General features: G+C 41.7%; 1 protein-coding gene across 5 annotated transcripts in view; it reads right to left on the bottom strand.

Moving 5' to 3' along the window:
• kcnq5b (potassium voltage-gated channel, KQT-like subfamily, member 5b) overlaps nucleotides 1-15,232 on the bottom strand; it is a 170,816-nt gene that overhangs the window by 109,632 nt on the left and 45,952 nt on the right. The gene's annotated exons all lie outside the window — the stretch shown is intronic.

The following is a 15,232-nucleotide window of genomic DNA, read 5'->3' as shown; positions in this document are numbered from 1 at the left end:
TTAAAAGTCATTCATTTCACATTACAGAATACTAGAAAACCGGAAATCAGGTTCCTGTTAGAGATCAGGCCGTCGGTATTAGGGAGGAGACCCAAAGATAAGAACAGACAGAGAGTGAAATGAGCAAACACAAACATGAGTGACGCCCAGGCCAGTGCACACTCTCTAAAACAAACTCACAGCTTTGTTTGCTTCCTGCTACATCTGAACGTGTTTAATGTCCTCAAGCCGCAGTGCTGAAACTCTCAGACACAACGCAGATGAAAACAAATTACGTCCTCGCATCGATGCACTTCTGCCGAGTATTTAACCTGATATATTGCACCGAGATACAACTGAAACCAAAGGCCTCTCCGCTCCCCGGTCATGAATATTCAAATGAGATGTTCAATTTGTGTTGGAGAGATTATTGGAAAGCTACAGAAGCAAGCAGGATTCTCCCTAAAGCCTCGTTGAAATCGTGTTACGCACCAGCCTGAATGACTTGCTGAGATACCAAGTCCAAAATTAAAGTGGGATATCCTCCCCGCTCCTTTAGAGGGGGGAGAAAAAAAACCTGAAGTCAGCCTGTTGGCATTTTAAGCCGCTGGCAAAATCCAATATGTCTGCTGAGCAAGTCTTTCTGAATTCTGCTCAGCACGACGGAGCTTTACGCAACTGCTTAGGTCTGAACTTTACAAAGAAGAAAAAAAGACAAGCATTAAGGTGGAAGCTGAAGAAAAAAACAACTTCACCTTTACATATTTTAAGAAATCAGCCAAACAACTTCAAGCAGGGACTTTTCAGCATAACAGAGATAGAACAGAGATGTACAGCAACAATGCAGTCACACAATCTTAATCGCATGCTTATCTCTATCTCAGACTTCCTTCAGCGTACTGATCCTGTTTAGCCGAGCTGAAGGTGGAACGTGCCACACCTAAGATAAAGATCACCGTGGAGACATTACTGTAAAGTAAAGAAAGCAGGATGTTTGAGCTACATTTGTAACTATTTTGTAAAAGCTTTTTGATCAACAGCTAGAAGATGGCCCTGGTATGAAAACACAGATAAAAGGGAGACCTTCATATGCCGAAACTGGGGTCAGTACTACCAGACTGACTTGAATGACCCTTGGTTCCAGATTGCACATCAAGGGGTATGAAATCAGCACCTACTGACCAATCAGCTCTCCAGAAAATAGCCTCGCCATTCCTGGAAGATGTGTTAGGCCTCTGTTGAAAGAACAGACGTCTTTGTGGTTTCCTGATGAGCATCAGTAATAAATAGATTTAATCTTTACATTCAAACTGTTAAACAGCACCAAGTCTGCAGCTGAGAGAGTAAGAACTGTGGTGCGTAGGTTAGGTTCTGAGTTTTGGTTTAAAAATCGTTAGAATTGCCGCGTGTTCGCCGATTCATTTATTCACAGCATGTTTTAAGAGCAATATAGATTCAACTCTGTTTATGTGCAGCTTGTTAAGTTTTATCTGACTAAAACCATTAAAATGAATCAGAAACATTCATTATATCGTCACAAGAATGTGAGCGTATTAATTTGGCGATTTAGAAAATGTATTAAATTTTGGAATTTTTGATTCTAATCTGCAACAGAGTTTCTTTAACACTGCTGGAATTGCAGCTGTTGAACACACACACTGTTCTGAAGGCAGGACTGTGATGCAGTTTTCTGCCTCGCCACTAGAGGGCGCGGCCGTATGTGAGTAATGTTTTGACTGGGATGAAAAATGGTGTTCATGGAGGCAGCGTGAATCACAAGTTATGCTCGGGAGCAGTTTATGTGAGTGTGCGTCCATAAGACTGGTGAGTTACAGGATATTTCTTGTGTAAGAAGGATAGCCTGTATGTTTTATCGCTCTGGACATCCTCTGTTTGTACATTTGCTATAAGCTAAGTTATCGCTAAGCTAAGCGGGCTAAGCTAAGCTAAGTTCGCCTAGGCCAAACTGAGTTCGGTTTGAGTTGGTGATTTGTTATGTGTATTTACCTTCTTTAGTTGGCATCATAGTTGAGTGGGGCACAAGAGTTAAGTGATGGAAAGATGTTTATTTTCTTTGTTGCCAAATATGGTCCAAACTATAAGTAAAGGCCGCCAGCTTAGTAGTAGGGCCTATAAGACAAGTATGTGGCTGTAATATGTTATATGGTGATTATTGTTGTCTATAATTTGATTGTAATTTTTGTTCTGTTTTTCCATTCTGTTTGTAGAACCACACACACACCCACACATATACCCACACTCACGCTAAATCTGCCATTAAAGAGCTGAACTCGTCCTCGTTATTTTCTGGAGGGTCATAGTGGCACTTGACCTGTGCACACCCTGCGATCACCACCGTAGAACTGAACTTCATATCAGAAATCATCATAACACCCACAAAGAAGACCTGTCCACTCACTAAAATAAAGAGAAACGATTTCCACGGCCCCTTTATCAGGCTGCGACGGCTTTAATGTTTAAATGGATCCAGTTTGAAGATTTGGAGCTCAAATGTGTTTATTTTACTGCTTTGCGTGCTAAAAACACCAGATTAATGATTTATGCATGTGGTAGGACTCAACTTAAGCGGTCAAAGAAGTGCAGGAGACTGATGCTGTCCAGTGTAGCAAGTGATTTATTCACCATTTTGTGACCCAAAACAATATTTACAAAGAAACAAATAAGAAACTCAACTCTATAATTAACTCAGTTCAAATAAACATAACTGAACTTAAATCAACGGAAATTAAGGTCAAACTGCACACAGCTACACTGACCTGAACCTTTTTCTTGAAACACCTGAGTTCTTCTGCTTAAATACTCCACTTAACCAAACAATTTCTCCTCTGGACTATTCCATTCAGTAGGTAGGTAAGATGAACATGATTATATTCAAACCTCTACTACTCCTCTTTACTGGCAACATAAACTCTGTGGTGTAATCAACACATATAACAACAATAAATCTATTTCTTCATAAACCCTCTAAAATCAACTTTATTAAATTATAAGAGTTCTTCCCCTTCTGCACTTGGTCTCTTCCTGTGACCTCAGATGAACCCAAAAGGTATAAAGCAGGAAGTAAAACTACATTTCCTCCTTTTGTTTCTGGGAGACAGGTAGGTAAGGTAAGTTCGAAACAATACAAATTAACAGTTGACATAAATAACATGTTAACTTAACAAACTTGTAGGGATTGATTGACTGACAGGGACTAGAAAGAGAGAGCATATTTCTCCTGTTTTGGCTTCCCTTCATTGGCTTCCTGTTAAATCCAGAATTTAATTCAAAATCCTGCTCCTCACATACAAGGTCTTAAATAATCAGGCCCCATCTTATCTTAATGACCTTGTAGTACCATATCACCCTATTAGAGCACTTCGCTCTCGCTCTGCAGGCCTACTTGTTGTTCCTAGAGTATTTAAAAGTAGAATGGGAGGGAGAGCCTTCAGTTTTCAGGCCCCTCTTCTGTGGAACCAGCTTCCAGTTTGGATTCGGGAGACAGACACTATCTCTACTTTTAAGATTAGGCTTAAAACTTTCCTTTTTGCTAAAGCATATAGTTAGGGCTGGACCAGGTGACCCTGAATCCTCCCTTAGTTATGCTGAAATAGATGTAGGCTGCCGGGGGATTCCCATGATGCATTGAGTTTTTCCTTTCCAGTCACCTTTCTCACTCACTATGTATTAACAGACCTCTCTGCATTGAATCCTATCTGTTATTAACCTCTGTCTCTCTTCCACAGCATGTCTTTATCCTGTCTTCCTTCTCTCACCCCAACCGGTCGCAGCAGATGGCCCCGCCCCTCCCTGAGCCTGGTTCTGCTGGAGGTTTCTTCCTGTTAAAAGGGAGTTTTTCCTTCCCACTGTCGCCAAAATGCTTGCTCATAGGGGGTCATATGATTGTTGGGTTTTTCTCTGTATCTATGAAGCGCCTTGAGGCGACTTTGTTGTGATTTGGCGCTATATAAATAAAATTGAATTGAATTGAATTGATTTAAACCAAGATGTTATATTATATAATCTGTAAAAGTGCAAAACATAAACAAACCCGGGATAGTAGATGTTTGCCTATTGCAGATTACATGTGAAATATGGTTAAATCAAAACAAGAATGTTAACTAAGAATATAGACAAATGGTCTTCTCATCCACTTTGTCACAATGCAGAATTAATTTGTAGAACTTATTTCTGCATCATTCCTAATATATTGATGTTTATTCAACAAAACCAACCTGCTGTAGTGATCCCGCTGTACCCTATGAACACTTTCAGCATTTCACCATGACTGCATTCATTATTCATAAAAACATAATCTAATGCAAACAGACAGACAGGTGCAACCACAAGTGCAAGAAATGGGTACAACTGGGGCCCCACAGAGTGCAAGCTATGATGTGTCCTATTTGTCGGTGCAGGCACTGCACATGAAGCAATGCTGACACATCTGTTTCTGAACATGTGGCAGGAAGGTTGATAAAGTTGTGACGAATGTCGGGGGAAATCGTGACCCCCACACACATACACACACCACCTGATGTGATCAGGATAATCTGTTCGTCTGACTCAGACGTGGTGAATTTCAGGATGAAGACCATTAAAGAGGCAACAGCCGCTGCTTCAGCTGCACCTGGGACACTTGTTATGTACTGTGGTTTCTGTGTGTACGAGTGTGTGTCTTTAGCATGTGTACATTTGCATCAAAGTCTTCACAAGCCTGTCACTCAGAGGCCTCCTCTCCCACCTCACATTCCTACTAACATCAAATCTCACAGAGTGAAGGGTCACGCACATCTCTCTTGCTCGCGGGCCTTTTGGTGAGTCACCGCACTCTGGCCGAAGAAAAGAGTCTTTTGCATTCATCAGTCGTTGTGCTGTACGCCTACACTCAGACTGAGAACAGAGCGAGAGAGAGGGGAAACGGGCAGGGATGAAATGAGATACAGTGGTGAACAAAGCTCACTTTTCAAGTTAAACCAGGAGAGGAAGAAAAGAGAAGGCAAGCCTGTAGAACACCAGAAGATACCAGTAGAGGTGTCCTTTATTGCAAACACAAAGAAACGCAATATGGGAAGAGTGTGAACGTGCTGAGAGGCGGTTCAGCTGAAGAGGGCTCGGGACAAAGAGGGGGAAAGAAAAGATACATGCAGAGGTATCGCAGCAAAAGCTCGTTTACTGAGAAGAAGAGACGCCTCGGAGACACGAACAATGCTGCTGAGTGTGTAGCAGGAAAGAAGAGGGGCCCACACGGCACAGCGCTGCTGGGTAGGGATGGGTACCGGTATCATAAACGGTAGTAACCAGACCGAAAAGCAGCGCCCATTTTTTTTTTTTTTTTTTACTGAGATGTCGTACACTTTAGATTCTAGCCAATCATTTTACGTTTCCGAGGATAGTAGGCGGGTCCAGGTACGTACGTTCTTTTAGAGCAGAGCTACAGATTAAAAATGCCCAAGGTGAAGCGTCAAAGTCTGGCTGTACTTCACAGCAAAAGATGCAAACTCAGCAGCTGCAACAAGTGCTTTAAGCTGATACTGTGATACTGTCAAAGGAGGTAACACCTCAAATCCGATGAAACACCTGGCGACGCATAGCGTCTTTTTGAAAGCCGAGAAATGCACCGTATTTGATAGCTTGCTGCGAGACCTCACATCGAGCACATCTACTGCGGGTGTGGTGCCTGTTATCGGACCCGGAGTTAGCAACATCCCCCAAAAACCCAAAGAGGAGAGTCCTGGCCCCTAGCCCTGCCAGTGTAGCAGAAATGATGAGGATGATGATGCAGCAGCAGCCGTTCTTCTCTGCGTGAGTAGCTTCATGTTGTTCGTGTGTAATTTACGTTGAGTAGGCTAACGACGTTATTACATTAATGCATGTAAGGTGAACTAGCAAACACCGTCATAGCTACATGCAGCTGTCTTCTTGTTTGATGGCAGATACTCCCTTCACCCTGGCCAAAAAGGCTAAAATGACCAAAGAAAAAGTGGAAAACAGTTAAACATGAGAGGTTTTTGGACAAAGTTGGTGTTTTTTCCATTGTTTAAGCTGCTTCCAGCCCAGAGTGATACCATATATGCCCCATAGCTGCAGAAAAGGCTAACATTGTTATCTTTTTACAAAAAAACAGCTGAACATGAGAGGTTTTTGGACCAATTTTGTGTTCTCCATTCTTTAAGCAGCAGTTCGAGCACCGTTTAAGCACCGGCACCATTTCAAAAGTACCGGTTTGGCACCGGTATCAGATAAAACCTAAACGATACCCATCCCTACTGCTGGGAGAGATGACGATGTCCACTGAAACAGGCAGGCATAAACCTGAAGGAGCACAAGGCATCGTGTAGGTGGCAGACACATTGTAACACCGGCCTCAACACGATGAAGTGGTTTCTTGTGATTAGGAGGAAAGTGGGCTAAGTGAATAAGCAACCAACACCTGCATTAAATTACTTGTTAACAGATGAAGGAACAATGATTAGCTGGAGTGCAGTGCAGCTGTACGCTCAGATGTGTATTCCATGTATATGTTAGCTTAGCAGGCACCAGTCTGTGGCCTTCAGTCGACTGATCACATTGAGTCTGATAACGCCTCATTTCCTGTGCCACGTCCTCCAATCACAGAAAGGTTGCGTTTTGCAATTTTTGTCACATCTGCAATAAACATAATTTTTAATATTTGTCCTACTCTCATGCTGCTAACATGAGCCTGTGGCAGGTGTATTTTTATTAATTAAGCCTTCACCCATTAAGTTAGCTTTGGTAACTTTGGTTCTGAAGGACCATTTTCAATCTAGTATCTTTAAAAAATTGTCTCGTGCAAGTACTGTACTACATGCATCTTGCACACCAGCTGAATTACTGTATACTTGAGTACTGTGCTGAGAGAATTGACTTGGAGTTGATGAAGCTACGTTTCCAGATACAGGCTATATAGCCAAGTTACAGCTAGCCAGCTAATTGCTCTTATGTTGGCCATTACACTAGAACACCATTGTGTGTCATCTTATGAGTTACTGATGGCTAAACTCAATACTTGGTTGCTAGTAAGATCATTTGGGATGCTAGACAAGTATTATTAAAGTTTAGATAAGGCTTAGGACTAACGTCACTAAAATACAGTTAGCTTTAGCTTTTCTGCAATGCCACAGAAATCTGGTGATGGTCTGTAATGGTAGTACATGCATCTTGCACACCAGCTGAATTACTGTATACTTGAGTACTGTGCTGAGAGAATTGACTTGGAGTTGATGAAGCTAAGTTTCCAGATACAGGCTATATAGCCAAGATACAGCTAGCCAGCTAATTGCTCTTATGTTGGCCATTACACTAGAACACCATTGTGTGTCATCTTATGAGTTACTGATGGCTAAACTCAATACTTGGTTGCTAGTAAGATCATTTGGGATGCTAGACAAGTATTATTACAGTTTAGATAAGGCTGAGGACTAATGTCACTAAAATACACTTAGCTTTAACTCTACATACATACATAGGCTAGCTTGGAATCTGTCCTTGTTAAAAAGACCAAAATATGTCAGATCAGATTTCATTATTTGAGTTGCATTACAGACACTGGTAGTAATAGATGTTTAATATATAAAAAAACAAGTTTCTCCAGACTAAAATGATAATAACTGAAGGAACTAGTCATCCCATAATGCCCAGCAAATGAAATCCTGAACCTCAATGATGAGCTCCAAGACACCTTCAGGCAACTGGTCTTGTGAAAAGTTGCTCAGTAGGGTTTGTGGATTCTACTTGGTGTTACAACTGGCACCAGCGAAATCAATTAAAGGCCCTGCGGAAAGTAATGAGTCATCAGGAACTAAAGTCAACAATGGAAAATAATTACAGAGTGAAGCATTTTCCAAAGAAGCATCTTCATATTCACCATAGAAATACTTTTAATTAGAAGTTTAACAGCATCCAGTCAACTGCAGGCCAACACAGAACCAAACACGTCACTATAAATAAATTCAAAAATAGCCAGCACACCACAGACATGCATGAAGGCCAATTCATGAGCAGATTCTTAAACCAGTCTAAACAAAGTGGAGCTAAATCCCTCAGCACCAGTCACTGTTGCAGCTAATGATTCAAGCACCAGCAGTCAAATGCGTCCAGTATGACCAGAGTTCAACCTCGACAAGCTGCTTGGCTGCGAGTGTGGATTTACAGCAGCGGTGTTGATAGTGTGCACAGAAGCTGAGCAGCCCCAGTGGAGGGTTACCGAGGTCTGTTCGTGTGGGCTGAGTGTTAGAAACAACCCAAATGCTCAGTCAAACAAAGGCCGGCGCTGTATTACAATCACGGGAGTCGTGCTACGATGAAGAAATAATGAAGTGTGAGGTAGCTGAAGTCTTTGGAGAGCGAGCGCTACGAGGTAAGTGCGGCGGGTGCAGGAAGAGCTTGGCTGTCGTTTTATTTCAGTTGTAATTGAGAGATCTGAACCCCGCTTTCTGCTTCATTCACGTTCGTACTTCCTCACACTCGATTTCACTGCTTCAGCATCTCTTTCTGAAGATGCGCCGTTCTCTGATGCGGGCTCTCTCCCTTTTTGTTTGCACGACTGTCACATCATCCATTTGTCCTTCCCGGCTCCTTCTCTCATTCCCTCCTCTGTCTTTCCGTTTGTTGAACTATGCTCCAATTAGTTTGGCCCCACAAGGCAGTGCTGTACCAGTGAGGACTCTTTATAAGGGCATCTCCACACGCAGCCACAGATTTACACACTGGGCTTTATTAGCCAGACACACATGAGCATTTCTGATTCTCTATCATAAAAGCATCTCCTGCTTTACACACTTTTATAAGAAATATACGTTTCTACAGGAAAACAATCAGAAATATGCATGATCCACATTGCCATACAATGCCATGGTTCCGTTAGAAGCAGCAATGATAGCTGTGGTCTTTGCTTGGACTGGCTGTTATATTCGGTCATGGGGGGGTGCACAGGATATCACGTCTCACGGGTCTCCCAGACGAGAGATTGCAGGTTCTCGCTGTGCCTGCATGGTCTTCCTCCTACACTCTGAAGACATGTAAGGTTAATTAGTGCTTCCAAAATGAGCCAAGATGGGAGGTAGATAAAGTGCCTAAAGTATAAAGTGCCTTAAGAAGGTATGGTTAAGTCTAGCTTGTAGTCTAAAGTGCCTTGAGGTTTCAGTAAGACCAGAAAAGTGTTTTTTAACCACGTAGCCAAAGCGAAACCTAAACCTGACCCCAGACGGGTTGCTGGTTGCTTAATTTATTCAATTTCCTTCTCTCAGTTCTTTGTTAGGGAAACCGTAGTCATTCAGGGAGGTGCAGGGGGGTGGAAGTTATGAGAATGTGACACGATGAGGAGCGGAAACAGACCACAAACTTGCACAAGGTTTGCTTTAATGTACAGCTGGTTGTGATGCTGTTTTTTCAAGCTGACACGAACAGGTCAAAGGCTTGCTGTTAAAGGATGCAGAGCAAACTGGATGTCTCAGGGTTTCAGCTAGCCTCGGTTTGGATCCTCGTTTTTAATAAGAGTGTAGGTTCATTTTAGATGTTTTTTTCTCCTCCTTTCTGTATCACTCCTGTACATCTAGTCTCAGCAGATACATTTAATACGCATAATTTTAACAAGTTTTATGGTTGTCTGTTGACAGGGTTGCAACAATGTAAGACAAAGTTAATGACAGTGGTCCTTAAAGGAAGGGAAAAGGGTTTTAATCAAAACAGTTTTATGAATTGAAGAATGTGTAAAAGTCTCCAAAGATCGAAGTAATTTTTACAATGAAAGGAAAAAGAAAAACCTTTAACCTTTAAAAAGATCAGTCTTAAATAACCGAATCGTGCGTCATTGTTAACAAATTACAAGGGAGAAAAAAAAGTCAAGGAGTTCTTGTTATTTTCTTTTCCAGATAAGCACTCGAGGAGGAAATGGAAGAAACAAGAGATTCTCCATCATTTTTGACACAACCCTGCAATAAACTTAAAGCCGCCTTTGTAGGCATCTTAATTATGTTCCATCATCACTGGACATGTTAAACATTAAACATTTTCTTCTTTCACCCACTCTTTAATAATCTTTTTTTCATACCGCACACATTCAGAGGTTGAAATGTCACAGCCACATCTTTCTGCGAATCATTTTTCACCAGACCGAGGTCTAACAGCTCCACAGGCAGAGTGAAAGCCCCCTTTTTTTAAACACCTCTGATGTTGTGTGACAGACAGCTGCATTTATCTTTATTTCAATAGCTATTCAATACACTCCTCTCAGGTCCAATCAAGCAGGCTGAAAGGCTGCAGAGGCTGCACTTAAAGCAGATCTACATGTACGCTGAGTGGTACACACAATGCGTTTATTTTGCTTGCGGTCGCATGTTCGCTGACATCTTCTATTTTGTGCACTCATCTTCTTGAATAACATAATTACTGAGCAGTGGAAGGAGAGCAGGGAGAGGAGAACAGTTGCGGTGAGGAGGATGAAAAGACAAATTGCAGCATGCGTCTATGTTTTTCTTCCTCAAATAATTTAAAAGCTACTGTGCTTCTCCGGTCGGTCGCAAAATCAGCACGAGGTATCGATGCATGTGATTGAGTACACTTCACTAACGAACAGCTGGAGGTATGTCTGTAAACCTCTAACGAGTGGGGTGGCAGCATTTTGTCAAAGGGTGTCGCCACATTCACGGCAGACGGTGACATCATCACTGCTGGAACCCAGAGGCGCTGTCGCCTTTCCCGTGAGTTCACACTCTATTTGCGTCTTCAGCTGCACTCATTTGTCCTCATAAAGCTTTAATGGTGAGACTGAACAACAATAAGCGCTGCATCAGTATCGGCTCCGAAGCTGGAAGCGTGCACCTGCACGAGCCTCTGAATGTCTTATCTTAATTACAGATAGCGTTTTATCGGCATCTAAAGTTACAGTGGCATTAAATAAAATTCAATTCAATTAGACAGCCTCTTTTGAGCAAGCACTTGGCGACAGTGGGAAGGAAAAACTTTGAGTAGAATCAGGCTCAGTTTCACACAAATACCACACAGGAAGTTACAAAAAACTGCACTCAGCTACATGCTGGACAGATGGATGAGACGGGGAACTATCCAAAGAAGCTAAAAAATAGTTTTTGTACCAGGGTGTAAAAACATGCTTATTTCTATATTATTAAGTAGGACAATTAACATAGTGGTGGGCAGAGATGGGCAGTTTTTTCAAGTAACGAGTAAAGTAAGGGATTACTATTGCAAAAACGGTAATTAGATTACCGTTACTTTCCCGTAGGAACGCTGCGTTACTGCGTTACTAAAACCGTGGGGTTTTTTTTGCGAGAATGTCTCATGACAGTGACGTAAGCGAGTGCGACGTTCGTGACAACAGCTGTGTGCAGATCAACAATGGATCATATATCGAGTGCAGAGAGAGTATGAGCGTGCAGCGTTTAAAGCGTGGAAGTACTGACCTTACTTTGAGTTTGATTCCATAAAAAGTGACAAAAACATTAGTGTCCGTTGTGCGTGGGAAGAAAACTTCTTTTTACAGCGAAAAAACCCCTAAACTTCCAAACAAGCACCGAGTAGCTACGACGTAATGGGAAACTCACAGAGAAACTCGCGGATTCTTCCACTGACCGCTGCAGCACACCTACACCAGGGTAAACCTCCCCCTACCCCACTCCTGCTTTACAGGTGAAAATAGAGCAACAGGACCGCTAGTCTTTGACTTTATTTATTTTCTGCTGTGTTTTACTTGCATCTATTTGAAAGACTGAGTGTAAACACACAAAAAATATTTTATTTTATGTGCTGGAATGTGCAGAAAATAGGTTTAAATATTAAACTAATTTCTTCCAGTCAGAGAATGTTGCAGATAATTTAATTTTTGCTTGATGGATAAAGTTAAAAGATTAAAACTAATAAAACAAGTTTTAAAAAGAGACTTTTCCATTTGATTACATTTTGTATGATGATTATGTAGAAAAAGTAGAATTGGGCTGAAAGATCTATCACTTTATCACCTATTCAGGTTGTAAATCGTGTTGTTAAAAAGTAACTAAGTAACTAAGTAATTAATTACTTTTGAAAATAAGTAATCAGTAAAGTAACGGGATTACTTTTTTGGGGATGTAATCAGTAATTAGTTACTGATTACTTTTTTCAAGTAACTTGACCAACACTGGTGGTGGGATTAGTGAAAATGATGGTGGCTTAATAATATCTTGACTGACTCCTAGTTTCGGGCAAAACCCTCGTTAATCTTAACGCACAAGACTAAACTACGAAAACTGCACCTTAGATACATTTTGCTTAAAGAAGTTTTCTGCCATTTTAGATGTAGTTTTTGTCACCATGTGCACGTTCAAGGGCTTTTTCTCATTAGTTTCATTTTTTTTTTTACCATCTTTATAAGTATGTTCCAAAAATATGGACATCAGTAAAAAGAAAACAACAACAAAAAACCAGCTGGAGCTAAACTTTGCAGTGAGCCAAAGAACATTTAACGGAGACATTTTAATGTAAGAAACTCAAAGTCAAGGTGCTGCTCACAGAGTTGGTAAACTCCACTAACGGGAGAGGTTACAGCAAACAAGCCAACAGGTGAGGAGCATCGTTTAATCACAAACAGCTCTTCAAAGTAGCTACATGGATGAAGGATAACTGCATCACTCAGGGCAGCTTTGTATGAATTTGCAGCAAACCTCACTTCTGAGGGTACAAATGGACTAAACCAACAAAATAAACTTGACAGCCTAACAAAGCTACTGGATCCCTTCGCTGCGTCACCCATCCATACGGTGAGGAAAGCTGAAACTCTTGACAGGATGTCTCCAATTGGATACTCACGGTTACTCACTGAAATGAGACTGTGAGATTTATTAGAAGCTATTTTTTGCTGTGGACTGCCAACCAAGAGAGAAATCGCGCGCATGTGGAGTGGGTATCAGTAGCTGGAATCCAACCAGGAAGAGCAGAACTTTTTTGGCGTTTGCCCTCGTCGAGCAACTTCTCCTGGAACTAACAGACAGCATCTTGGAACTCAATCTATAGTGTTCTTACATCACTGGTTACCAGCCAAATGTGTGTGTTTTAAATATATAATTGGTGGCGGCAATATCTGCTTGACAAATTTGTTTTTCCTTTGGCTCCTAATGTCTCGCCAGATTTCATGGATGTCCTGCTAATTTAAAAAAAGGAAAGAAAAAAGGAGGAAAGACAGGGATTATCTGTGGGAATCACTTTTCCAGAAACATTTGGAAGAAAGAAAGATTCAGTCATCGTGCCTCAAGATTAAAGCTTTTATTAAATCTCGTGTTTTTGCAAAGGTGGTGGGGAGGGGGGGGGTACTTCCACCTCCATAGATTTCATTCTAGGGATCTGGAGCAACTTTGCATGACTCAAAAAAATCTTAATTTACCTTAAACTGGGCCATCTGCAGGACCCCAGTTCACCCTCTGAGGTGAGTTGTTAAAGCTTGAATTTACTCAACATTTTAATTTAGCTGTACCACATGATCACACAGCCTTATTCAGTCGTGTTCACATGTTGTTGTTTTATTTGTTAGGAACATAAGAGGCATACTCTTTAGCACACTGTGTGTTGCACATGCATATATTGTGGAAAAATGCGGAAAACATAAGCTTGTTACGTTGCTGTAGGACACATCAGATCTAACCTACCCGAGCCTAAAACTTTATTAAACTGCAGCTTGTAAGTAGTTGATCAGGCTGTTTGTGCTCCGTGTAGATTTTGTTTCATTTTGGGAGCGATTCAAAGCGAGTCCAACTATCTGGGAGCCTTGAGACAGAGTCACATGCGGAGCTTCATATAGCAACAACGATGACATGTCAGGGAGTCGAGGCTCGAAGCTTCCATTAACGTCCGTGTTAACAATTAAGAGACGGCTGCTTTGTGACAAGAGTTGGGCGACAGAACGGCGGGTTTAAAACGGAGTGTGAGAAAGTAAAAGCATCATCATCATTATTATTATTATTATTATTATTATTAAAATATATTGTAAGAAAAACCGATTAAACTCACTAAATCATTAACTTTCTGCTCTGTTGTCATCTTGTTTTTTTTTCTAAATGTAGCATAAAAATCCAAACCTTTCAGTCACATACGGTCACGTGACCTCTCCACCTTTACTGTATGAAGAATGATTATGCTGACAATCTCCCACTCTGAGCTACAACAGGAGAAGTTACAGCCAGAAAGTCTGTGCAGTGAGATCATGGTGGATGTTAATGGATGGGTCAACAAAACACTTCAACTGAGGGGATTATCTGTTTCCTGTTTCAAACACATAGTCCAACTGTGCCTTAACCATGGCTTCATGTTCCACTAATGCATTTAAAATTAGAAAGTTTCCAGCGCTGGAAATGTTGTCTCAATCCATCTGGATTTTCATCAGCAGATATTTGTGTATGCAGACCAGCCCAGGAGCTGTAGCCTTGACGTTTTTCTTAGATGATAATAATAATTAGTGACTGAAGGTTGGGTTTGCTAGTAAGATCCATATCAAGCAGACGTTTCCTTAGAAAGAATAACAGAGTGATTTGGGGCTGGAAGTGGAGGCTGCTACACTTTGCACTTTCAGCACCAACCTGGCTTTGCCTGTTCTTTGTAATCCTTTGCTGGTGGGGAAGTCTACTGTATTTCTCTCCTTTTTTCATGCACAAAGCGCATATTTGCATTCTATGACATTATGCTAATTTCATAGCAAGCCACAGCTCAATGTTCAATACACAAAAACATAATTTGTCAGAGAAGCCAGCACTGGGTCTTTCTGTTGCACACTTTGTGGTGCAGCTTGAAGGCTCCATGCCGTGAGCGAGAGAGAGATAGACAGAGTGGGCATTCATCCTCTCAACATCCACAGCCTTAATTAGAAGCCTAATTACACAGGGAAATGGAAAGCCAGGGGAGAAAAGAAGGAGGGATGGAAGAGGCAGAGAGAGGAAAGATGGCGAGGAGGTGGCGGTGGCGGGGGTTCATGCTTCAGAATGGCAGTGCTCAAAAATAGTTCCCCGCCCTCTAACTCCCCCAGCACCGCCGCCGCCACACTTTTCATCTGCACCATGTGACCTGCCAGGGGACCAAAAACATAACAGCTGCAGAGGCTGCTGAGGCGGGCCCCCATGCCTGAGTCAACCTTCTCGGTCCCCAGTTATACCTCCACAGTACCTCCGCCGCAGACTTTGATGCTGCTAAATGCTCTGGGTGTGTCGCAGGTGTTCTGAGATGCATATTGCAGCTTCATTTTATCAGGATTTTT

The sequence above is a fragment of the Neolamprologus brichardi genome, chromosome 6 (assembly GCF_056152115.1).
Source record: "Neolamprologus brichardi isolate AB-2024 chromosome 6, ASM5615211v1, whole genome shotgun sequence".
Taxonomy (NCBI): Eukaryota; Metazoa; Chordata; class Actinopteri; order Cichliformes; family Cichlidae; genus Neolamprologus; species Neolamprologus brichardi.
The sequence above is the reverse complement of the archived record's forward strand: the minus strand, read 5'-3'. Positions and strand labels throughout refer to the sequence as shown.